Below are 26,917 nucleotides of genomic sequence, written 5' to 3'. Positions count from 1 at the left end.
GAGAGATGGGTGCCCCCCAAGCGCCCCGGCCGTCGGAGGTGTTCGCTGCCTCCCAGGGTCCGGTGCCACTGTCGCTGCTCCTGCTCTGCTGCCCGGAAGGAGAGACCGGCTGCTGGCATCCCTAGGCATGCTTCGGAGGAACCGCCCCCGGCGAAGAGGAAGGCACGAGGGAGGCTGCTTCAATCCCGCGCATTGAGGGGGGCTCGCTTCTTGGCAAGGAGCAGCCGGCCAGCGGAACGCAGCGGGACTTGATGCCAAGGTAAGGTGCCTCGACTTCTACTCGTCGTCTTCTGCCTGCAGAACTCCAGAGCGCGAGGGAACGCGGCTTGGAAGCAGCGTCGCGCTCCTGCACCTGCCCCGTGGCGTTCAGCATAGGCGAGAATGTGGGTCGGGAATTGCAGCCTCGGATTCCATGCTGCTTCTGAGTAGACTGCAGTGGATCGCACCACCTGAGATCACATGAATTATGACACAGGAGAGCCATTGGGCACCTGAGGATTTGCCTTGCTGGCAGCGGCCAAAGGGCTCTGTGGTGTCCATCTTTCCTCCACAACAGAAGGACAGTGAGGAATTCCTGAGCAAAGGTGGTCACACATCGTTTTTACCCCCATTTGTGGTATACTGTCTCTGAGCATGGAGGTTGCAGTTAGAGACCTTGGCTAAGAGCAATTGGCTTCCATGAGTGTGTCAAAGGCCCTTTTGAAACCATGTCAAGCTATCTGATATGGACTGGCAAAAAAAATATTCATTGTACCAGGAACCGGTACCATATTTGGCCCCTAAAGCATCCCACCCAAGCTGGCCTGCAGAGGAGTCACTGTGAACCAGCAGCCTATGGCTCACAGACTGGCACTGGTCTGTGGACCAGCACTTTGAGTAGCACAGATCTAGCCCACAACCATCACCAACTCTCTTTGGTAGCAAGTCCCAATGGTTGACTGTGCCTTATGTGAAGAAGGAACACCTTCTAAAGGCTGGAAGCCAAGTTCAAGTTTGGGATGCTCTCGGGTTCTGATAGTGCCATTAGCATTTAACTGGCTCTTTTTGGAGAGCTAGCTTGGTGATGAAAATGTCTGACTGGGATGGGAGGGGGGCAAGATTAAAATCGCCACTCAGCTCACCGAAACCATGGAGAGCTGTAAGTCAGCATGGTAGCGAAACACAGGCGGATGAACCAAAGGTGTGACTTGGGATAAGACAGCTTCTTCTGGGCTTGCTCTTGGTGGGCTCCCCTATAACAGCGGGCTGGAGGAGAGAAGTGTGCAGAAAACTTCTCGTGCACTGGGCAGTATTTGCCCCGTGTCTGGCCTGTAGTTGGTCTAAAATTCTGGGGTCCCCATTTCCATCCTGCTCCCTAACAGATTCCAGAGAGAAAGGCCAGTTTTCAGGAAGAGCAATGCTTTCTGGGAAGCTGTTTGAAGGCTAAAGCTCCAATAAAGAGCCAATTCAAGGAGGGGAAGAAGCACATCAGTCCTCTGGAAGTTATGACCCTAACACTGGGTTTCTGTCTCAGGAAGACACCTTTCCCAGCCACAAAGTTGGAGGAGAAGAGCACAGGTGTCATGCAGGACATTTGGCTTCTCTTTCCTGTGGTGAATGGTTCTTCCTCAGCTCCTTTGGGACTTGGGGAAAGAGCACTGTTCTGAAAAGCTTTTTCTCTTTCATGACCATAAGGGGTAGCCGATATGGTACTCTCCAGATGTTGCTGGACCAGAACTCCCATCCTCTCAAATTAATGGCCACATCTGCTGGGGCTGATGAGTCCAGCAGCTTTTGAAGGGTGCTGACGTGGCTCCCACGTAACACCATTTATACCCAGGCAGGGCATAGCCCCTCCCCTTGGAAGCATCCTTACCACTTGACATCTCCTGTAGCTGTGTGGTTGTGTTGTCCCACCTACGACCACTGCCTCCCCTTGGCACCTGGGAAGAAGGGCGTGTACCACTTTGGGCCTTGTGATGACTGGCAGGCCGAAGCCCCTGGGCTGGTCATGCCTTGAATAAATACTAGCAGCCCTGTCTTCTGCCCTACCTTGGTCAGCTGAATACTGCCAGCTACAGTTCAAGCACTCCTTGCTCTCAGCAGCCTCCGGGAGACTGGGGGGAGTGTTGTATACAACTTTGCCCCCTGCATAATAAAATCCTATCTACTTTATTGCATTTTAAAATGTACTCTAAGCCACCTCGCAAACTTCAGTTATTAGGAAGGCTATAAATGCCCCCAAACAAATATATTAAAAAATAATTCAATGATGTTATGTACCAATATATGCCAAATAATAACATTTTTTTGATAATTCAATCATTTTATACAATACATATTTGCAAAAGTCATTACCATTCCCTTTCCTTCTCCAATTTTAATTATTTTTCCAGAAACAGCATCTCTTCCCAAATGAACTGACCCAGACCCTGCAATCATTATCTGAGGCCCTTGTTTGTGTGCCTCCTCCATGAGAGGTCTGAAGGGTGGGAACATGAGAACAGGCCTTTTCTGCAGTGGCTTCCCATTTGTGAAATGCTCTCCCCAGGGAGGCTTGCCTGGTGCCTTCATTACATGTATTTAGGCACCAGACAAAAACATTCCTCTTCTCCCAGGCCTTTGGCTAATAAAGCAATTTTTGACCTTTTAAACTAGGGGGGTTGTTTTGGTTTGTTACTTACTATGTTATGTATTTCTGTATTTTTGTATTGTAAACCACCCTGTGACCTGTGTGTGTGTGTGTACACCTTTGTCCCCAGACAGCTTTCCGGGTGATATGGCCAGCATGGCTAAATTGCTTCTGGCACAACAGAACACCGTGACAGAAATCAGAGCGCATGGAAATGCCGTTTACCTTCCTGCCGCAGCGGTACCTATTTATCTACTTGTGCTGGTGTGCTTTCGAACTGCGAGGTTGGCAGAAGCTGGGACAGAGCAACGGGAGCTCCCCACCATGGCACAGATTCAGCAAGCCAAAGAGGAAACATCACTATATAACACTGGTCTTGAAAGACCTACACCGGTCTTGAAAGACTTAGTATTTTAGTGTTCTGTTGGAAGCCAAAGAGGTCTTTCAAGCCAAAGAGGAAACATCACTATATAACACCGGTCTTGAAAGACCTACACTGGCTCCCAGTACATTTCTGAGCACAATTCAAAGTGTTGGTGCTGACCTTTAAAGCCCTAAACGGCCTCGACCCAGTATACCTGAAGGAGCATCTCCACCTCCATCGTTCTGCCCGGACACTGAGGTCCAGCGCCGAGGGCCTTCTGGCGGTTCCCTCGCTGCGAGAAGCCAAGTTACAGGGAACCAGGCAGAGGGCCTTCTCGGTAGTGGCACCCGCCCTGTGGAACGCCCTCCCACCAGATGTCAAAGAGAAAAACAACTACAGTGGTACGTCAGGTTAAGTACTTAATTCGTTCCAGAGGTCCGTTCCTAACCTGAAACTGTTCTTAACCTGAAGCACCACTTTAGCTAATGGGGCCTCCTGCTGCCGCCACGCCGCCAGAGCCTGATTTCTGTTCTTATCCTGAAGCAAAGTTCTTAACCTGAAGCACTATTTCTGGGTTAGCGGAGTGTAACCTGATGTAACCTGCGTATGTAACCTGAAGTGTATGTAACCTGAGGTACCACTGTACCAAACTTTTAGAAGACATCTGAAGGCAGCCATGTTTAGGGAAGCTTTTAATGTTTAATAGGTTATTGTATTTTAGTGTTCTGTTGGAAGCCGCCCCGAGTGGGGTACAAATAAATTAGTAGTAGTAGTAGTAGTAGTAGTAGTAGTATATTATCACTATAGAATACAGAATCCTATAAATATCTATTATAATTGCCAATGCAGACTCCAGCTAGCTTTCAGCAATAGTGTTATGGTGAGTGTTGAAGCACAAGAGTTCCTCATTGCAACCTTCAGCCTCCAAGGTTAAGGCCTGAAAAGCAGCTGTTGGGACTCAGAAGCAAACTTGAAATCCTTATTACCACCTCAGTCACTTGCTAGAGGAAGGAAAATGTGCCAGTTGGCCTGGTACGACTCTGGCAGGTGATGTCATTGCTCCTTCTTTTGCAGGGGAAGTCCCAGGGCTTGGTCCCTTGTGTCCTGTGTGCTACACTACAGACTGCTAGGCATTACTCAGTTGGCAGCTTCCCATTAACTGCTGGTGTCAGTGAAATTTAGAGAGGGGTGGGGGATTCACCTTACCAAAATACAGTGGTACCTCGGGTTACAAACACTTCGGGTTACAGACTCCATTAACCCGGAAGTGGTACCTCGGGTTAAGAACTTTACCTCAGGATGAGAACAGAAATCGTGTGCCGGCGGCAGAGGGAGGCCCCATTAGCTAAAGTGGTACCTCATGTTAAGAACGGTTTCAGGTTAAGAAAGGACCTCTGGAGCGAATTAAGTTCGTAATCAGAGGTACCACTGTGTGAAACTTTTTAATGTATTTGATGCTATTTTTAAATTGTCTTTTAATTTTTTATTTTGCCCTGGCTCTATTATTATTGATTTTCAATTTCATATAAGTTTATTGTTTTAGCCGAAGACCATGACAAACAGTACCAATAAAACAATACAGATCCATAATATGAGCCAACATCCATGCTGTAAGAGAGGGGTTATCAGAGACACCAACAAACTCAAATCCTTCTTGATTTCAAATTAAACCTCCAAATCACCACAATAATTTATAGTGATTTTTTTTCTTGCAGCCAGTGCATAGAGAACCACCCTGTGTTATGAAGCTATTATTGTCGCTCAAAGAAACCAGATCATTTCTACCAGGGTGTATCTGCTTGCTTATATGAGCAAAGGTTTCAGAAAGCAATCAGGTCTTTATATAAGGGGCAGGCTAACAGATAATGAGTGATGTCTTTCACCCGAGGCTGACCACAAATTCAAAGTCTATTTTGGTATGGGATGTTGTTGTAGCGGCCATCCAAGACTGCAGTGGGCATCACTTGGAAACGCAGTTCAATAAAGGCATTTCTTAAGGAAGCTGGTGAGAGTTTGGTCTGATAACTAGCTCTAAAATGCTCTGGATACTGGGGTGGGGTGGCAGAATTGGTGTTTCTAATTATTTGCAGGTCCCTTCTATCCAGAAGAGCCAATTCCTCAGTTGACACTTATTCAAGGTCAAAGCAGAGCTCAGTTCTGGGAAACAGTATTACTATTAATTGCATTTATTCATTACTTACTACAATAGTGTCTTAAAATGACATACAATTATAAAAGCAGGTATGATGTACATTTTAAAATATACCAAAAAAGTAACAGAACATCAATCGACTAAAGGTGTTCATTAGGCAATAACAAAAAAAGTGCAAATCCTTTCCCACCCTACTAAAATTCATATTTGAGGATCCCTGAAAGAAAGAAAGAAAGAAAGAAAGAAAGAAAGAAAGAAAGAAAGAACAGGAGTAAACAAAGTAAAGAACAGGAATGTCTTTGGTGTCTAAAAGCTGTTGTTGCTGTTACTACAGCTATTTACTCGCCCCTCTACCCTAAGGCCCCAGGGCAGGTTACAACAATTAAAGTTGTTAATAATGTTGTAAATAATGGTCACATTTATTAATAATGGTGCCTGGCAGCTCTCTCTAAGAAACATTCCATAACTGGGGAGCCACCCCTGTAAAGGCCTATTCTTGTGCTGCCACCCTCTGCACCTTCCTCAGAAGATGGGAGGCACATTGCAAAAGGCCTCTGCCATGCCTAGCCCTGACCTGCTGCCAGACCCTGAGTCCTTGAAGGATGAACCAGACACACAAACAGGCCAAGGCCCTTGTGGGTGGTCTGGCTTCTCTGGTTCATGCATTGGTTAAGTTCACTGCTGGATTATTGCAATTCACTCTGTGTGGAGTTGCCTTAGATTCAGACGCTGCCTGTAGGGACAGCTCACCTTTAATATATAACACATGTGTTGACAGCTCAGTACTGGCTGCCAATACATTATCGAGCCAGATTTAAAGTGCAGGCTTTGACAGCAGAAGCCCTACATGGCTTGGAACCTAGATACCTGAAAGACCACCTGCTCCCTTATATACCTGCCCTGACTTTGAGGTCAGGGGGGGGGGTGTCCTCATGGTGCCACAGTTCTCTGAGATATAATGCAATGGCACTCTCAGCAGTGGCAGCACCCTGATTCTGCAGTGCCCCCCTCCTCTCAGATGCAAGCAGCACCAATGCTAATGGAGGTAAATACATGGCTATTCACCCAAGCATTTGGTTAAAGTAGTGCCCCTCACTTGACTGATGTAGTTATGCCGTTAGTATGCTGCTTGATTTTATACTAAATTGTATTTAAATGAAATAATCGCTTTATTGTATTTCAGTGTTTTCCCTTGCTCTGGTCTTGTGTGAACAATGAAGAGCAGGTAGTAATTATTTAAATAAATAAATACAAATAAATTCCTTTACATACCTTTTAGTTTGCACTGGAAAGCACAATTACGAAGCGGAAGGGAGTCACGTTAAAATATATACTAAGCATTGGAGCCTCTGACAATATCAGATCTATGAACTGAAAACTTATTCAGCCCAAACAATTTTGTATTGCATTGCTTGAGAAAGAATTAAGGGGGGGGGGGATTAGTGTGTGTATAGTTTCTCACACTACAGTTTAGAGCAGGTTAGACAAGGAGAAATTGGCTCGACAGAGCAGCCAGTCTAAGGATAAATTTAGCCACCCCACCGATAACGAGGGCCAAGCTAAATTTGGGTTCCCCTCCCTCTGTCTTTGGCAACCAGAGAAGAGAGCTGCTCTGAACTCAAGCCAGGAGAACTAAAAAGTGCATTTGATAAGTGCACACTCTCAGACAAGGAGAGAAACCTAGCCTACTATTGTTTTTATGCCTGCGCAAGAAAGCAACTCCATACTGACAGCTGCACAATCTATGAAACCAATTTGGTTGAGTTAGTAAAATATACTGAACGATCACCAACTTTGTCTCACTCTTTAGTCCTGCAAGGCTGGCTACAACCCATTTCCCTTTGGCCCAGCCCTCACCCCCGCCCTCTGTGATCAGAAGGCATAATTTCAGAAGCAACCCTAGGAATGTATGAGCATGAACTGCACCGGTAGTTTAGCAGTCTGCCTGGGGCAGAGCAATGCAATTCCAAAAGGGGGTGGTGTATCTCTTAATGAGTTAATTTTGCCGCTTGTATCTCCATTACCAACGTATATTATTTCAATATCAGTTTAGCCAGTACGGCAAGGGTGGTAGCCAAGTGCTCTCCAAATATTGTTGGGTTACAACTCCCAACATCCCATGACTGTTGGCCATGCTGGGCACTGTAGTTTCTTCTTCCATAAACTTTCCCACTACCCAGCCTTTATTATGAGAGGGCCTTCTCTGTGGTGGCCCCCAGGTTATGGAACTTCTTCCCCTTAGAGATGCATCCTTTTGTGTTTTCCATCACCAGATCAAGAGGCACCTCTTTGCTTATGCCTTTGGGGTGGATGAGTGACGTAAAAGCTTGCTGCCTTCTCCCTTTGCAGTGTCAAACCTGTGTGGTGTAATATTTAGGATGTTGGGTGAGGACCTTGGAGACCAGTGTTTCAAGCCCCTTCTCTCTCCCCCTTTTTATTATTATTAATTGGAATCCATGGATATCATACACAATCTTAAATACACGTACACAGAAAAGGTAATGATGATGATGATGATAACCTTAAATAATTATACCATTAAATATTTATTTAAACTTGTACTTATATGTACTCTTTTCTTGTACTGTCTAACAAAAATAAACCATTTCTGCTTGAAATTCTAGGCAGTGATATCCCGAAAAATATAAGAGAAATCTTTTTATATGAAACAGTCGCTGGCCAGCTACTAATGGCATCAATTTAGAAAGGAGGGAAAGTACCAACAGTAAGGAAATGGCAGAATAAGTCACTAGACTATGCAGAAATGGCTCAACTAACAAATGGATTAAGGGGAAATACAAAACAGCCATCCACTCAAAAATGGGATATTTACAATAACGACATAACATCTATGGCAGCGTTTGAATGACCTGTGTGTAAATCAAACATAAATAAGGAAGTTACTTTGAGATCTTGTATAGAATGTCCTGGGAGATTGAAGTGTTCTCCTACTGGTTTCTCTGTCTTGTGATTCCTGATTCCAGAGAAACCAGTCTTGTGATTCCAGAGAAACCAGTAGGAGAACACTTCAATCTCCCAGGACATTCTATACAAGATCTCAAAGTAGCTGTTTTACTACAAAGGAATTTCAGAAATAGACTGGAAAGAGAAGCTGCTGAATTGCAACTTATCACCAAACTTAAAACCATGGAGAAACCTGGTCTGAACTGTTAAGTTGTGGGTTGACATAGCAGACGGCACAGCGATTTCTCCAAGTAGCTCTTTATTTTGTAAGCTGGAATAGAACTGACTGCAAACAGCTCAGCCGGCCTGCTTTTATAGGCAGCCGGCTGTCAACATTGTAGCAACAACAGCCCAGAGTTCCCGCCTAAAATAACTGACGTGGACCTGAGTGAAAACTATCTGCAGACCTGAGTGAAAACTATATACAGTATCCCCCTGCTGGCCCAGGGTGAAACTTCACTACATAACACCCCTCCCCACCGAGATAAGGCGTTAGTTACAATCGTAATGGTTTCCTTATATACAGCACTACGCGTAATGGTTCAATTGGGCACAAAAGCATATCGGTTACATTTCCCATACTTAGACCAACAGTGATACATGTCCAACAACATAGTCCTTTAAATAAGTTGGGCGCTTGGGAACTCTGCCAGACCGCCGGGGACTGGTAGCCAAGTCCGGAGGGCCACACAGTTCTTGCTGAGGCTATGGTGCGACCCTAGGTGGCGTTGGAACCACCTCCCCTGGATCCGATGCTGTGGGTGGAGCCTCCGCAAGTGGAGTGGTTTGGTTCGGCTCCACGCTGGCAGTTTGCGAGGGAGGTTTAGGTGGGGCCTCGCCATCTGTACGTGTCTCTTCTGGAGCCGCAAGCGCAGTTGGGGGCACCTCGGTAGTGTCCAAGTCCCCAACCCTGCGCCTAAGCTGGTCTATGTGCCGTCGCCACAAGCGTCCGTCTTTGAGTGCCACCTGGTACGAGCGAGGTCCAGTGACTCCCACTACTGTGGTTGGCACCCAAGGAATGTCCCCCACATAGTTCCGGGCAAAGACCTGGTTTCCTGGGACAAATGACCGCGGCGGGTTGGCACAGCCTGGGGGTTCAGCCACGGCAAAGTCCGGGTGTAGCCGGTCGAGCGGTGACCTGAGGCGGCGGCCCATAAGCAGTTCAGCAGGACTCCTCCCTGTGGCCACATGAGGGGTGATGTGTTGCACGAACAAGTATTCGGCGACCCGCTCATGCCAGTCTCCCCGGTCCAGGCGCGCCAGTGCCTCTTTTGCCGAGCGCACCATTCTTTCCGCTTGCCCGTTGCTGGATGGATGAAAGGGTGCCGTTAGGGCATGGCGGATGCCCAGTCCCAAAAGATACCGCTCAAACGTGCCTGACGTGAACTGCGGTCCGTTGTCAGAGACAAGGACATCAGGACACCCATGCGTTGCAAACAGGCCTCGCAGCACCCGGATGACAGCTTCGGTAGTGGTGGAGGGCATCAGGGCGACCTCCAGCCATTTGGAATAGGCGTCCACCACTACCATAAAGGTCCAGCCGTGAGAGGGGCCAGCCAGGTCGATGTGCACCCTCGACCAGGGTGTCTTTGGCGTCTCCCAGGTGTGTCCCTTAGCTGCCGGTGGTGCAGGCCTCGACTCTTGGCACGCTTGACAGGCGGACACCCAGGCAGTGATGGCATCGTCCATATTAGGCCACCAGACGTAACACCGAGCCAACGCCTTCATTTTGACAATTCCCGGGTGGCCAACGTGCAGAGCCTCCAGGACGCGCTGATGGAGTCCCTGGGGAATCACGACGCGGTCTCCCCACAGCAGACAGCCGCGATGAGCTGAGAGTTCATGTTGTCTGGTTGCGAAGGGCTGGAACTCCGATGCAAAAGGCCCTTGTGGCCACCCCCTCCACACCCAGGTGAGCACCCGGCTGATGGTGCGATCCTGGGCAGACGCGGAGGCCACAGTGGCAGCCGATACAGGCGCTGCCGGAAGATCCTCAATCAGAGGGAGCAATGAAGCTGGAGCCGGGTCTTCCACAAATGCTGGAAGAGGGCAATGGCTGAGGGCGTCGGCATGGCCCATCGATTTCCCCGGGCGATGGATGAGCCGGTAGTGGTAGGCAGCCAGGAAAACAGTCCATCGCAGCATGCGTGGCGAGAGGACCGGTGGAGTTGGACGATCACCGGCGAGGAGGCCCAGGAGTGGCTTGTGGTCAGTGATGAGGTCAAAAGTCCTGCCATAGAGGTATTCATGGAACCTCTTCACTCCAGCCACAAGTGCCAGTGCATCCTTGTCGAGCTGGCTGTAATTCCGTTCCGTCTGAGATAGCGTCCTGGAAAAGTAGGCAAGCGGTGCTTCTCTTCCATCTGGAAAACGGTGACTAAGGACAGCACCGATGCCAAAAGGTGAGGCGTCGCAGGCAAGGACCAGCGGCCTGGATTCACTGTACTGTACCAGCACACTGTCTGATGAAAGGAGAGCCTTGACCGCGTTGAAGGCCGCCATCTCCCGATGACCCTAGGCCCAAGGCGTCTTAGTGCTAAGGAGTCGGTGAAGAGGCTCAGCCACTGTGGCTTTGTGGGGCAGGAACATGTTATAAAAGTTCAGCAGCCCCAGGAACGCCTGCAACTCCGTCTTGTTCTTTGGGGTGGGGGGCCTGCTGGATAGCGTGGATCTTGGATGTGGTCGGGTGAAGGCCAGAGGCATTGATAAGATAGCCCAGGAACTCTACCTGTGGAACGGCAATCTGGCACTTCTCCCTCTTTACCTTGAGCCCGGCCTCTTGGAACCTGGTCAGCATGGCATGGAGGCGCTCAAACAGCTGCTGGTGTGAGTCTGTAGACACCAAGACATCATCAAAATATGGTACCACGCCCGGAAGCCCTTGCAGGAGACGCTCCATAAGGCTTTGGAAAATGCCAGGAGCCACACTCACCCCGAACTGCAACCGGCGGCAACGGAATGCCCCCCGGTGGGTGACGATCGTCTGGCCTTCAGCAGTGGCATCATCGACTGGCAGTTGTTGATAGGCTTGGGCAAGGTCCAGCTTAGCGAAGACCTTACCCTCACCCAGGGAATGCAGCAGGTGTTGGACAACAGGAACCGGATAAGCGTGCTGCTGAAGTGCCTTGTTGATCGTGCACTTGTAGTCAGCGCAGATTCTCACCGACCCATCTGGCTTGACAGGCGTGACTATGGGGGTTTCCCACTTGGTGTGGTCAACCGGCTCCAAAACTCCTTGGGCGATCAGTTTGTCCAGTTGTTCGTCCACCTTAGCCTTGAGAGCAAAGGGAACCCGGCGTGGCTTTAGCTTGATGGGGGCGACTTGTGGATCACGGCTAAAGGAGATGGGCGTACCTGTATATTGCCCCAAGGTGCCGTCAAAAACCTCGGCAAAGTCTTTGACCAGACCCTCAGTCTCTGCGTTAGAGATGCAGTTGATGCCGGTGACTTCCAGGCCGAGGGCATCAAACCAGTCTAGCCCTAGGAGGCTTGGCCGCTGACCTTCGACCACCACCAACCGGAGCAGGCCCGAAAAATCCTTGAAGGCGATCCGGAACCGGCCAACACCTACCACGGGAATGTCGTTTCCCTGGTAGTCTCTCAGGTGTACGCGGTGAGAGTCGAGTTGCCTTTTGGACACTCTGGGTACCTGTGATGGCCTGGGATTCCGATTCAGAGGATGAACCAGAAGAATCCCAGCCTGCACAGGAGTCCCCGCCTCCAGGGCCGGCTGAACTGGGGCAAGGCCTAGATGCTGAAGAGCCTGCACCTGTGGCAGAGCACCAGGAGCTGGCCCCAGGTGAAACCCTTCTGGCCCCAGAGGTGCTTGAGGACTCAGTGGCGTCAGGTGAGCCTCCTCCAGGGCCCAGTAACCCTTGGGCCTCTCCTGATCTGCAGAGGCTTAGGGCAGAGAGGCGAAGGGAACTGGTTGCTCCCAGGAGGAGTGCTCGCCTTAAGGCCAGAGGAGGCGGGGCTCCTGGGGGCCGGGACCGCCCCCGGCCTTAGAAGAGGCTAAAAGCTTAGTCAGCCCGGTCCCAGGTTGCGGGAGCAATGTCGTTGTTGGCTTCGGACCTTCCTGTGTTCCTGACCCCTGCTCGGCCTCCTGTTCCTGACCATCCGGTGCTCCTGTTCCCTGCTCGGCCTCCTGTTCCTGATCATCCGGTGTTCCTGTTCCCTGCTCGGTCTCCTGTTCCAGCGTTCCTGTTCCCCGCCCGGCTCTCCGCCTCGGACCTCGCCCCTCTTTGTGTGGACTCTGCTTACGCCCACGGTACCTTACCCCAGGGACCAGCACAGTTTGCTCCCGCCACACCCGCACTCCCCCTTCGTTGGGGTGCGTTCGGGAAGAGCCAGAGGCCATGGCTGACCAGGCTGCTGCGCTGGTGGCTTTGGCCCAGGAGAACCAGGCCTTGACTCACACCGTGCAGCAGATCAGCGACGCGGTTACGACACTTCAGCAGCGCTTGGAAGCCCTACCGGCTCCTGGAGCCAACGCCCCGGCTCCTGGCAAGTACCCAGTGGCTTTGCCTGAGAAATTTGATGGGGCCCCGGCCAGCTTTCCCATGTTCCTTGCCCAGGCCAAGCTGTATATTCAGGGGCGAGCCCGGAACTTTCCTGACGACCGCACCAAGGTGCACTTTTTGATTAGTTTGTTAAAGGACCAGGCGGCCAAGTGGGCGTTGCCGCTACTCAGGCAAGACTCCCCCTTGCTGGCAGACTATATGGGGTTTTGCAACCATTTGGAGGCCGCGTTCGGCAACCCCCAGAAGGAGAGTCAGGCCAACCGGGCAATTAGGCGTTTGAAACAGGGCAAGTCTACTGCGGCCGCCTACACCATGGAATTTCGGTTGTTGGCGCAAGACTTGTATTGGAATAACTCTGCACTTCGGGACCAGTATCTTGAGGGGCTTTTGGATGAGATACTGGACCAGCTGGCCATGATGGATCGTCCCACCACGCTGGACGCCCTTATTCAGCGGAGCCTGCAGATAGACGATCGGTTGGAGGACCGTCGCCAGGCCCGGGACCGCCAGCACTCCCGGCTCCTGGCTCCAGTCCTTCCCAGCAGGTCCACGCCCACAGCTGAGTTGCCGGACGAGCCAACGCAACTCGGGGCTGTGCGACCTCGCCTCTCCCCCTCGGAGAAGACGCGGCGTCGGGAGGGGAACCTGTGTCTTTACTGCGGTGGGAGTGGACATTACGCCTGATCCTGTCCCGAGAAGATGCCAGTCGCAGGAAAACCGCCAACCTCGGTAGCCGAAGGCCCTAGCAACCTGGGATCCCAAACCATGCAAGAGGGGCCCTCGCTAGTGGAATTGCGACATCTCATGGTTCCGGTGCGTCTCTACCCTCCAGGTGAGCCCTGGATTCTTACCCACACTCTGGTAGATTCGGGGGCAACCCGCTCCTATATGGACGCTGCCTTTGCCGCTCATCATCAGGTGCCACTTCGGAACAAGCCAGAACCGGTACAGGTGGAGGCAATTGACGGACGGCTCCTGCATTCGGGTGCCGTTACTCAGGAGACCCAGCCCCTGGTCCTGTGTCTCCAGCAGCACTGGGAGTTGCGAACTTTGGACATTGCCTCTATGCCCCGGTTCCCCCTAGTGCTCGGGATGGAGTGGCTGGAAGCTCACAACGTTCAGATTGACTGGGTCAAACGGACTGTGCACTTCCCAGACCCATGTTCCCATGCTCAATCCGAGATGCTGGCGGCCGCGCCCACGGAGGAGGCAGCACCCACGCTCCCAGCCGTGTACCAGGACTACCAGGACGTGTTCGAGGAACGGGGGGCAGACCAGCTGCCGCCGCATTGGCCTTTTGACTGCGGCATAGACCTCCAACCCGGAGCGCCTTTACCAGTGAGTCGCTTATATTCTCTAACAGAGCCAGAGCGCAAGGCTTTGCAGGACTTCTTGCGCAAGAACCTGGAGCGTGGGTTCATTAGGCCTTCCACCTCGCCTACCGCGGCACCAGTGCTCTTTGTTAAGAAGAAATGTGGGGAACTCCGCCCTTGCCATGATTACCGAGCCCTGAACAAAATTACCATCCCAGACCGGTACCCCTTGCCCCTTATCTCGGAGTTGCTGGAGCGGGTGCAAGGGGCACAGGTGTTCACCAAGCTGGACCTCCGGGGGGCCTACAACTTGATTCGGATCCGAGCCGGGGATGAGTGGAAGACAGCGTTTGGGACCCGGTACGGGCAGTTCGAATACTTGGTTATGCCTTTCGGTTTGTGCAATGCGCCTGCTGTGTTCCAACGCTACATCAACCACGTGTTCCAGGACTTGTTAGACAAGTACGTGGTGGTGTACTTGGATGACATACTGGTTTACTCCCGTGACCCGGCTCGCCATGAGGGACATGTCCGGACCGTGCTGCAGCGCTTGCGTGAGCACCGTTTGTACGCAAAGCTCAGCAAGTGCGAGTTCCATCAGCGGACTGTGGACTTCCTTGGTCACCGGCTCTCTCCAGATGGGGTGCGGATGGACCCTGGGAAGGTGGCAGCGGTTCGAGAATGGGCGGCACCCCGGAACCGCAAGGACCTACAGCGTTTCCTGGGGTTCGCCAACTACTACCGGACCTTCATTGCAGATTATGCTCATCGCACCACCCCGTTGACCCGGCTACTGCGCCCAAAGACGCCGTTTTCCTGGGACAAGGAGGCAGAGGAGGCGTTTCAGGGGTTGAAGGCCTGTTTCCAGAGGGCGCCAATCTTACAACACCCTGACCCCTCTCGACCCTTTGTGGTGGAGACCGACGCCTCCAGTATGGCTCTCGGTGCCGTCCTGTCTCAACAGAATGGACCTGAAGCGCCACTCTTACCCTGTGCCTTCTATTCCCGCCAGCTCCTACCAGCGGAGCGTAACTATACTGTGTGGGAGCGGGAACTACTGGCCATCAAGGTGGCCTTTGAGGTCTGGCGCCACCATCTTGAGGGGGCACGACATCCGGTGGAGGTGAGAACCGACCACCGGAACCTGGAGTACCTCCAGACCACCCGCAAGCTGAACCAAAGACAGATCCGGTGGGCGTTGTTCTTTTCCCGGTTCCAGTTCCGGATCCGCTATATCCCTAGCTCTCAGAACCAGAAAGCGGATGCCCTGTCCCGGAAACCTGAAGACAACGCAGACATGGTACAGCAAGCAGTACCCACCACGATCCTACCTCCAGCTGCATTCCTGGCCACCCAGGAGGCGGAGCCACTGCAGGCTCGGGTGCGGGAACAGCAGCGGGTCGACGCTTGGGCCCAGGAACGACTCCGGGAGATGGCTGAAGGGTCCAGTCCTCAGTATCCGGGGCTGGTCCTGCATCAGGGCCTTCTGCTGCACCACGGTCGTCTGTATATCCCGCCAGGGCCACTGCGGCTGGAGGTTCTCCGGATGGCTCATGATGCCCCAGCAGCGGGGCACTTTGGACGGTATCAGACCACCCATCTGGTAAGTCGTGAGTTTTGGTGGCCCCGCCTGAAGGCTGACATGGCTCGCTACGTTGCTGGTTGTGAGGTCTGCCGGCGCGCCAAGGGCCCTACTGGGCGACCCCCCGGCCTACTTCAGCCATTGCCAGTTCCACGACGTCCTTGGCACACGGTTTCGTTGGACTTTGTAGTGGACTTACCCCCGTCTCGTGGCTGTACCTGCCTTCTAGTTTTCTCCGACCATTTCACCAAGATGGTGCACTGCACCCCCTGCCCATCTGTACCCACAGCCAAGGAAACCGCTCAGCTGTACCTTCAGCATGTCTTCCGCCTGCATGGCCTACCTGAGCGCGTGGTGTCCGACCGGGGCGTTCAGTTCACGTCCCGGTTCTGGCGAGCATTACACCAGACTCTCGGGACAGAGGTCTGCCTCTCGTCAGCCTACCACCCACAGACCGATGGCCAGACGGAACGGGCGAACGCGGTGCTGGAGCAGTACCTCCGGTGTTACTGCAGCTACCAGCAGGATGACTGGGTCGACCACCTGGCATTGGCGGAGTTCGCCTACAACAACGCGGTGAATGCGTCCACCCAGCAGACCCCGTTCCAGGCCAGTTACGGTTATCATCCACGGCTGTTTCCAGATGTGCTGCCGGCTTCCGCAGTCCCGGCGGTGACGGAGTGGCTACAAGAGCTCCAGTCCCAGCAACAGCTTTTGGTGGAGCAACTGCACCAGGCCAAGGAAGCGTACAAAGCCCAGGCCGACCGCCACCGCCAGGTGGGGCTGGAACTTCGCGTCGGTGACCTGGTTTGGCTCTCCACTCGCCACCTCCACCCCTCTCGACCTTCGCGGAAGTTGGACGCCCGCTTCACCGGCCCGTTCCCTATCGTGGACCAAGTCTCTCCTGTGGCATTCCGTCTCCGGTTACCCGCAACCCTGAAGGTTCACCCGGTCTTCCACAGGTCCCTTCTGAGTCCGGTGGCCCCACCCGACGAGTTCCACCCGAACCGTCCCCGACCGCAGCCAGTGTTGGTTCAGGGAGAGCCTGAGTACGAGGTGGAACGCATCCTGGACTCCCGATACCGCAGGGGGAAGCTGCAGTATCTCATTGACTGGAAGGGGTACGGACCGGAGGACCGTTCCTGGGAACCAGCAGCCAACATCCACGCACCTGCCTGCCTCCGAGAGTTCCATGCGACGTACCCCGGCAAGCCGGGTCCGGACCCTCGGTTGAGGGGGGGGCCTGGGAGGGGGGATGGTGTGATGGCCTGGGATTCCGATTCAGAGGATGAACCAGAGGAATCCCAGCCTGCACAGGAGTCCCCGCCTCCAGGGCCGGCTGAACTGGGGCAAGGCCTAGATGCTGAAGAGCCTGCACCTGTGGCAGAGCACCAGGAGCTGGCCCCAGGTGAAACCCTTCTGGCCCCAGAGGTGCTTGAGGACTCAGTGGCGTCAGGTGAGCTTCCTCCAGGGCCCAGTAACCCTTCGGCCTCTCCTGATCTGCAGAGGCTTTTTTTTTTATAATAATTTTTATTGGTTTTTCAATTTTTTACAACAAAGCAACACCAAACAAGACACAACAAACACATAAAAAACACAACAAATACATAGATTTTACATTCTTAACCTCATTTTCATAAGCCTCTTTTCTCAGACTTCCCCATACCTTCCCTTTTTGCATCCTAATTTTACAAATTTTCCAGCAATCCTTTTAGTCAATTAAAATTTAACTTGTTCTCATTTCAAATTCGCTTTAAATCAAAAAAGAAAAAGATAAGCATAGCTGTAATTATACATCTTCCTTTCCCTTGACACTTTAACACTCCTCCAGTTTATAGCCATTTTTAAGATATACTTTAAATTTCTTCCAATCTTCCTCCACAGTCTCTTTCTCTTGGTCGCAAATTCTGCCAGTCAATTCTGCCAGTCCCATGTAGTCAATCACTTTAGCCTGCCACTCTTCCAGCGTGGGTAGCTCTTGTGTCTTCCAATATTTTGCTAGAAGAATCCTTGCTGCCGTTGTGGCGTACATAAAAAAGATCTTATCCCTCCTTGGCACCAATTGGCCGACCATGCCCAAGAGGAAAGCCTCCGGTTTCTTATGAAAAGTGCACTTAAGTACTTTCTTAATTTCGTTATAGATCATTTCCCAAAAAGGCTTTAATCTTTGGGCAGGTCCACCAAAGGTGGAAGAAGGTGCCTTCGGTCTCATTACATTTCCAACATTTGTTATTGGGCAGATGGTAAATCTTCGCAAGCTTGACTGGGGTCATGTACCACCTGTAAATCATTTTCATAATGTTTTCTCTTAAGGCATTACATGCCGTAAATTTAATACCTGTGGTCCACAACTGTTCCCAGTCAGCAAACATAATATCATGACCTAAGTCCTGCGCCCATCTAACCATAGCTGACTTAACTGTCTCATCAATTGTATTCCACTTCAACAACAAGTTATACATTCTTGATAGGTTCTTAGTATTTGGTTCTAACAATTCAGTTTCCAATTTCGACTTTTCCACCTGGAATCCGAGTTTCCTGTCTTGTTTAAAGGCCTCCATTATTTGAAAATAATGGAGCCAATCTTGTACCTTAGACTTAATTTTCTCAAAACTCTGTAATTTAAATTCACCACTTTTGAATTCTAAAATCTCAGTGTATTTCGGCCAGTTAGTTCTCATATTAAGTTTATTCACCTCTTTAGCCTCCATTGGTGATAGCCACCTGGGAGTTTTATTTTCCAGCAAATCCTTGTACCGAGTCCAAACATTATACAGTGCTTTCCTAACAATATGGTTTTTAAAGCCCTTGTGAACCTTAACCTTGTCATACCAAATATATGCATGCCAACCAAACATATTATTAAAACCTTCCAAATCCAAAATGTCTGCATTTTCAAGTAGTAGCCAGTCTTTCAACCAGCAGAAGGCTGCCGATTCATAATACAGTCTTAAGTCCGGCAGGGCAAAACCCCCTCTTTCTTTTGAGTCAGTAAGTATCTTAAAGTTTATTCTGGGCTTTTTGCCCTGCCAGACAAATTTAGATATATCTTTCTGCCACTTCTTGAAACAGTTAAATTTATCCACAATTTGTAATGTCTGAAACAGAAATAACATTCTAGGCAATACATTCATTTTAATCACAGCAATTCGGCCTAGCAAGGAAAGCTTCAAGTTCGACCATATTTCTAAATCTTTCCTTATCTCCGCCCAGCACTTATCATAATTGTCTTTAAATAAGTTCACATTTTTAGATGTCATATTAATTCCCAGGTACTTCACTTTTTTTGCCATAATTAGACCAGTTACCTCTTGGAATCTTTCTCTTTCCACATTTGTTAATTTTTTTCCAAAACCTTAGTCTGATCTGCAGAGGCTTAGGGCAGAGAGGCGAAGGGAACTGGTTGCTCCCAGGAGGAGTGCTCGCCTTAAGGCCAGAGGAGGTGGGGCTCCTGGGGGCCGGGGCCGCCCCCGGCCTTAGAAGAGGATAAAAGCTTAGTCAGCCCGGTCCCAGGTTGTGGGAGCAACGTCGTTGTTGGCTTCGGACCTTCCTGTGTTCCTGACCCCTGCTCGGCCTCCTGTTCCTGACCATCCGGTGCTCCTGTTCCCTGCTCGGCCTCCTGTTCCAGCGTTCCTGTTCCCCGCCCGGCTCTCCGCCTCGGACCTCGCCCCTCTTCGTGTGGACTCTGCTTACGCCCACGGTACCTTACCCCAGGGACCAGCACAGTACCAGTCTTTTGATGGTGCTCCATGACACGATGGACAGGGCAGACCCGGTGTCGATCTCCATGTCACATGGAGCTCCTTCAATGAGCACCGTGACGTTCAGCTTGCGTCGCGTAGGCGAGTCGGTTTGGCCAATCGTGGTTCCAGACGGGCAGCGGCAGTTGGTGAGAGCGAAACAACTTTCCTTGGCAGACTGGAGTGAAGACTTGGACTTGCGAGTCGATGAAGGGGGGGTGTCAGACGGAGCCGATCAGCAGACCTTAGCAATGTGGCCCCTTCTGGAACACTTCCTACAGATGGCGTCTCTAAATCGACACTTGGCACGGGAATGGTTGCCTCCGCAGCCGGCACATTCCGGTTGGCCCTTGGACTTCTGTTGGAACTTTCTGCGCTCCCGCTTTGCCTGGTGCACGTCATCGCCTTCACTGGAGGATGCCTCATCACTGTTGGCCTCTTCATGATGCACCGGAACTGGCTCCCTAGCAAGACGCGGGCTGCTGGACTTGCGGATCTCCTGGGCGGAGCGTTCAGCAGCTTCTGAGGCCACAGCCTCCTCAATGGCTTTCTGTAGCGTGAGGTCTGGCTTGGCGAGGAGACGCCGTTGCAGACGGATGTCCCGGACCCCGCAGACGATTCGATCCATCAGGGCATCGTCTAAGTCTCGGAACTCACAGTGCATTGCAGCCTGTCGCAGGGCGGTGGTGTAGTTGTTGATTGACTCCCCCTCTGCCTGGTTCCGGTGGTAGAACGCATGGCGGGCAGCAATATTGGACGGCTTTGGTGCGTAGTGGTTGTGGAGCTTCTCTTGGATCGTGTCCCATGGTGTTGCCTGGACTGCTTCAGGCGCAACCAATGCTCGGGCCGTCTCAAACACCTCAGGCCCACAGAGGCTGAGGAATAGGCCCCGCTTCCGATCCTTTGATACTGCTGTCAGCTCGTTGGCTTGAAGGTAGCAGTCGAACCGAGCGAGGTAGGAGTCCCATGATTCAGAGGCTGGCGCAAACGGCGGTAGAGGCACAAGTGAAGCCATGATTCCGATGCCGGCGTGAAGGGCGATGGATGGAACACAGTGCTCTTAGTCAGAACAGTCAGCTCTGAATTGGTTCTGTCCAGTGATTTCGCTCAGTGATTTCGCTCTGTGATTCAGCTCAGTTCAGAGGCTGGCCGCATCTGGCTGTGCTCTGATGTCCATCGATCCCACCTTCGTCGCCAGTGTTAAGTTGTGGGTTGACATAGCAGACGGCACAGTGATTTCTCCAAGTAGCTCTTTATTTTGTAAGCTGGAATAGAACTGACTGCAAACAGCTCAGCCGGCCTGCTTTTATAGGCAGCTGGCTGTCAACATTGTAGCAACAACAGCCCAGAGTTCCCGCCTAAAATAACTGATGTGGACCTGAGTGAAAACTATCTACAGACCTGAGTGAAAACTATATACAGTATCCCCCTGCTGGCCCAGGGTGAAACTTCACTACATAACATGAACAAAGACCTTGGATTCTTATCTCATTATACATGACAAAGCCATTTTTCACCTTTTCACCCCTTGCTTTTTCCTGTAAGACCTATTGCAGTCGTTAAGAGTCGTCAACAGGCTCATCACAGCTATCTGCCAATCACCCATTCCCACCACCCTTCTGAGTAATACCCCTCCCCACCTTCTCACTATATAGAAGGGTCTGGAAACTTCTGTTTCAGTGTATCTGAAGAAGTGTGCATGCACACGAAAGCTCATACCAAGAACTGACTTAGTTGGTCTTTAAGGTGCTACTGGAAGGATTTTTTTTTAAAATAAATAAGGAAAAATGTTACGATGTTATGAGAAAGTATTAGAAAATATATTAAAAGTAAGGTAATAAGTATAAGTACATTCAATATTGTAAATGTAAAGTACATTGGGAAATGGCGGGAAGTCTATTTTGACATAGTATAGTTTATTTGATTCTATTCTGGTTTATTTTTGTTTCAGGCCCCTTCTCAGTCATGAAGCTCACTGGTTAGCCTTGGGCTTAACCCGTCTCTCAGCTACACACTGGGTTATCATGAGGGTAAAATGCAGAGTGGGAGAACCATCGACACCACCCTGTGCTCCTTGGAAAAAAGGTGGCGTATAAGTGTAATGGTAGCAGTAAGTAGTGTTGCTGAAATCTTGAATTAGGGGTTTAACCTTTAATTGTTATTTAAATGGTTTTGTTGAACCTGCCCTGAGAGCTTGAACTGATGGGCAGGCTATTAATCTAAATAATAAATATAATAATTTAACCAGATTGTATTTGGCAGAAGTATTGCTGATGTTGTCCACTTGTTGACTGTACTATTTTCCATATTGTTTCCTTCCTCGTATAGCAAAAGTGTCAAATAAATAATATATATATAAAAAGCTGCTGACTTTGGTGTGGCTCTGCTGCCTCTGGAGTCAGAACACTTTCTAGCTCAGCTATAGATCTAGCTGCTCACAGTATAGAGTGACTCTCTTGATTCCTTGCAGAACCTTCTGTCTGCCTTTAGGTCACCAGGACCTGCCACACAGATATCTTCCAGGACTTTATATTGCCAAACACAGCCTTCACTTTTCCCAGGCGTTAGGTACCAACATAACATTATTTTGAGCACAGGAAAAGTGTCATCATTAACATTCTAAATGTTTTTCTGAAAGCAACAGCAGACATGCTGGTCCGTACAAACAAAGATGTGTTGGTCCAAAATCCACAGCTGGGCAATAACTTTATTGCCCAAAATGTTGTGAAATAGTTTAAAATTTGTCTCATTAGCATGTGAAATGGCAACCTGTGAACCACATGGTGCTTTAATGCTGTTTACATTTGTTTCCTACCCTTCCTCCCTTGACCTAAGAGTTAGAGTAGGCTATCTCACTTTATCCTCATTATTCTCCCCCCTGGAGAAGACTAGGCTTAGGCAATGACCTGCCCAACATCACTCCGTCAAGTGAGCCCAGGTTTCCCCAGCCAAGTTCAGCATGCTCACCACTACTGCACCTTCTGCCAGGTCATGTTACCGGTCATTGCAGCTGGCCCTAATAAACTGCTGCTCTTTGGAAGCACAACTTCCTGCTGGTTTTGGTTCCCTTTTGGGGGCCTAACTATGAGAGCTGTCATGATTACTGTAGCTCCTGCATGTCAAACTTTACTAGTACAGTGGTACCTTGGGTTACAAACGCTTCAGGTTACAGACTCCGCTAACCCAGCAATAGTACCTTGGGTTAAGAACTTTGCTTCAGGATGAGAACAGAAATCGTGCTCCGGCAGCGCGGTGGCAGTGGGAGACCCTATTAGCTAAAGTGGTGCTTCAGATTAAGAACAGTTTCAGGTTAAGAACAAACCTCCAGAATGAATTACCATATTTTTCGCTCCATAAGACGCACTTTTTTCCTCGTCCTCTACTGACTGAGCTATCCCAAGCTCAACCTCAGTTCTGTCTCCATAAAATGGGAAAAATAATAAACTATGCCACAGGACACATCATGCATGAAAATAAACAAGGTAAGCAAATGGTGTTTTATGCAGTGACCCAGAGTTTTACATCTGAAGACAATTCATGATTGTGTTCACCTGGAAGCAGCTTCTCCCTTCTCTGCCTGCTTTAGCCTATCAAATTCCCAGTGGCAGACTTGCAAAAGCAAAATAAGGAATGGACCTCAGAAGAGAGCTGCTTTACAGTGCAATCCTATGCAGGTTTACTCGGATGTAAGACTCACTTTGTTCCATGAGAGTTACTCCTATTGTTTAGAGTGTAGCCTTGGTTGTAATCCTGCAATCACCCAACACATCTCACATTCCATCTTTTTGAAATCGTAAGGAAAATATTTGTTGTCCTCCAAAGCTCCTTGCAAATAAATGTCATAGTTGTTGCTGGTGATCCTCTATATCTCATTCCCCTCATTATTATGATGGGTTCATGTAAACATCAGATGGTGCTTTTGTTGTGCAGTGAAATTAGTGGGCCCCATTCAGGCTTTGCCCCAGCTGTTCAACCTGTGCCCCTTCCAAATATACAAGTTTACATGCGCTTAATGTCCAGAACAATCCGCTGTCTCCATTATCAGGGGCATCAGAATATGTTTATTGTGAGGACTAAAGGCTTTGCAGCAATTTAAGTTGCCCAGTGAACAACATATTGCTAAATCTAGATAATAGAAATCCAGGAGAAATCTGTCTGGATTATAGCTGGGAGATTATGGGAAAGCTAAATTACTGTATATGTTTTGCTGGCAAACACAAAACAAACATCGTCTGAGAAGATGGATGACTATGCAGAACACAGGAAAACCGGCTGCAGAGAGCTTTCTGTACTTAGGGTGGAGGGGCTGTGGAGGAAATCCCTCTCAATTTATCAAATGCTGTGGCCTGGTTTAGTGCTGCTGTTTGTTTTGACGGTGCACTGTTGAGGAATCTGGGTTTAACTGGAGTCCTAGAAAGCAGAGAGGGCTTTGTCTGAGGGTCATGCTGTAATTCACGTGCATCATTCTCTATTCAGTTTGCCAGCTGCTTTATTTTACTTATCCTTCAGATGTATATTTTTGCTCATTGGCTGAAGAACAAATTATACAATTGCTCCAATTATGCAAAAGCCATCACGTAAAACCACCATATCCCTTTCTTCACATGCTAATTGTTCCTGGCCTTCTGAGGACAGCCAGAGAGTGAACATGAAGTAACCTGGCAAAAAAGCGCACTCAAGCCTTTCCCAAAGGCAAAACAAGCTGCTCTGGCTATTTTGAAAGCACTGATTGTTTACAGGAACACAGGAAGTCTATTCAGGGCCTTTTCAGTTGTGGCTCTCCACCTGTCAAAGTCTGCCTGGCACCTTCGCTGACATCTTTTTAGCAGAAGGAAAAGCCTTACCTTTCCACTCAGGCTTTTCATGGACTGAGCTGATTTTGTTCAGCTGTTAAGTGTGCTGCCAAAGCTTCCTGTGACTATTACTGTAGATGTTTTGCTTGAGAATGTTAATGTTTTGTTTGAATTTTTAATGGTATAACATATTTTTGTTTATAGATTTAAATGTAAGTCACTTGGAGCCTTTGCTAACAAGTGACTTTAAAAAATCTAGGTAAAGGTAAAGGTACCCCTGCCCGTACGGGCCAGTCTTGCCAGACTCTAGGGTTGTGCGCTCATCTCACTCTAAAGGCCGGGAGCCAGCGCTGTCCGAAGACACTTCCGGGTCATGTGGCCAGCGTGACGAAGCTGCTCTGGCGAACCGGCACCAGAGCAGCACACGGAAACGCCGTTTACCTTCCCGCTATAAAGCGGTACCTATTTATCTATTTGCACTTAAGGGTGCTTTCGAACTGCTAGGTGGGCAGGAGCTGGGACCGAACGACGGGAGCTCACCCTGCAGCGGGGATTCGAACCGCCGACCATGCGATCGGCAAGTCCTAGGCGCTGAGGTTTTACCCACAGCGCCACCCGCGTCCCTAGTTATCTATTATTTAGATTTTAAAAATCTAAATAATAATGTTTTATGCTGACTCTGACCATTGCTCCATCTAGCTCAGTATTGCCCACACTGACTGGCAATGTCTCTCCAGGATGGTTTCTGGCAGGGATCCATCGCAGCCCTACGTGGATGTGCTGACAAGGTTCAAACCTGAGAGTTTCTGCTTGCAAAACAGATGCTCTACCACTGAACCATGGTCTGTCGTGGTATATGAAGATGGGAAATCTCACTTTGAAAAAAATGGCTATTGTGGCTACGGAACAATTTTTCTCTCCTGGGTTGTTTGAATCACAGGAGTTGCTTCCAGGATCCTGCAGATCATGTACCCTCCTGGCACCAGTTGGCAGCATGCACATTATCCACACAGTACATTTGTACGTGGATGCTTCCCATAAGCATGCAAGAAAATGCAATGGCTGGACTGTATCACAAAGTCCTGCTAGGCAAGGTTATATCAAAGGTCCATAGAGTTCAGCATTCAGTCTCTATCAGTTGCCATCCACACAAAGAAGCCCACAGGCAGGTCATGATGATGTAGCAGTCAGGCCATTTGGTTTGCCCTTGGCATCCAGCAATCAGAAGCCATTAACACTAATAGTGGGGTTTCCATCTAGCTTGGCTACTGTCCATTAACAGATCCATCTCCCATAAATTCCATTTTCTGTAAATTAGCAGATCTGCCTTGTGCTCCAGATGGAAAGATTATTTTGTTTTGGTTGTTGGGTCCGGGGGGGGGGGCTGATAGATTAATGGGACACTAACTCTGTAAAGGGACGCGGGTGGCGCTGTGGGTAAAAGCCTCAGCGCCTAGGGCTTGCCGATCGAAAGGTCGGCGGTTTGAATCCCCACGGCGGGGTGCGCTCCTGTTGCTCGGTCCCAGCGCCTGCCAACCTAGCAGTTCGAAAGCACCCTCGGGTGCAAGTAGATAAATAGGGACCGCTTTCTAGCAGGAAGGTAAATGGCGTTTCCGTGTGCAGCTCTGGCTCGCCAGAGCAGCGATGTCACGCTGGCCACGTGACCCGGAAGTGTCTTCGGACAGCGCCGGCCCCTGGCCTCTTGAGTGAGATGGGCGCACAACCCCAGAGTCTGGCAAGACTGGCCCATACGGGCAGGGGTATCTTTACCTTTACCTTTTAACTCTGCAAAAGGATGACTTCATCAAGTCACAATGGATTGGGTACACTGTGAGTTTTTAAGAACTCTAAACACAGGCCACAATAAGAATCAATTATTCTGTTTCCACAAGAACATGTTGGCATAACAAAAGGCTGGAAAGTGGTTTGGAGGATGTGTGTCAGTGTCAAATCTTTTGAGCTGTAATAATCAGAACAAAAGTGACCAAACTCCTGAGCTTAAAGGATTATGCCCTGTGGAAGACTTGTGGTATTGTCAAGGAAATGCAGGCTGCTGGTGAACCACTTACCTTTTTTTCATAGTGCTGATGAGGTTTAATAACATTTAAGGTCCTTCTCTCCCCCCTGCTAGACACAAAGCTGTTGTAATCGGAGAATATTACCAGGGAAAACCTCTCTGGCAGAGGATTCTGTATGGCTAAACAGAGGAGCCAAGGGCATTGTTCGGATTAGGGTGGAAATGGTGATGCCAGTGTAACTGCTTAAGCAAAAAATCAAAACAAAGGAAAACAAAGTCACAGGATGTCAGAATGTCACAGAAAGGACTGCTGCAAAGGCAGCCATTAAAACCACGTAGAAACCATTTATTCTTCTGGTGTGCGGACCAGAGAGGGAACTCTGCTTGGCTGGGCATGTGTAGACACATCGGCTGATATTGAAAGTGCCATACAAAGGATTCAGCACTGTATTCTTTGTGAAGCTGTATAGCTTACACATCAACCCTAATCATGTTCATTATATTTATGTATCCTGAGTACACTTGCCTGGAAATATGCTTCAAAACAGTTAACATATTCCTAGGGCTGGGCTGCTGGGGGATTTTATTATGCATCCATATTGTTATCCAGACACCTGCCTGCCTATCTCTGACAAAGACTCTCCAGCCACACCAATGTCACACAGTATGTGCTCGAGTTGCCATATTTTAGACCCAGAAACCAGTTTATGTCCACCACAGCAGCCCTTTCTCTTTCTTCCTCCTCCTCAGAAGAGGAGACTGCAAGAGGTTCCACTCTGACCTCTTGCCACAAGTGGTCACAAAGGAGAAGAGGCATAGCTTAGTGGCAGAACAGCTGCTTTGCATGCAGATGGTCCCATG

At 49.8% G+C, this 26,917-nt stretch overlaps 1 long non-coding RNA gene across 1 annotated transcript; it reads left to right on the top strand.

Moving 5' to 3' along the window:
* Positions 1-8: 8 nt before the first annotated feature.
* LOC310831804 lies at positions 9-22,405 on the top strand. The gene is made up of 5 exons (XR_014557968.1): positions 9-259; positions 2,742-2,984; positions 3,790-6,352; positions 21,198-21,967; positions 22,000-22,405. It is a non-coding gene; the product is annotated as an uncharacterized lncRNA (long non-coding RNA).
* Positions 22,406-26,917: the final 4,512 nt, after the last annotated feature.

The sequence above is a fragment of the Podarcis gaigeae genome, assembly GCF_964106915.1.
Source record: "Podarcis gaigeae genome assembly, chromosome: 14".
NCBI lineage: Eukaryota > Metazoa > Chordata > Lepidosauria > Squamata > Lacertidae > Podarcis > Podarcis gaigeae.
The sequence above is the reverse complement of the archived record's forward strand: the minus strand, read 5'-3'. Positions and strand labels throughout refer to the sequence as shown.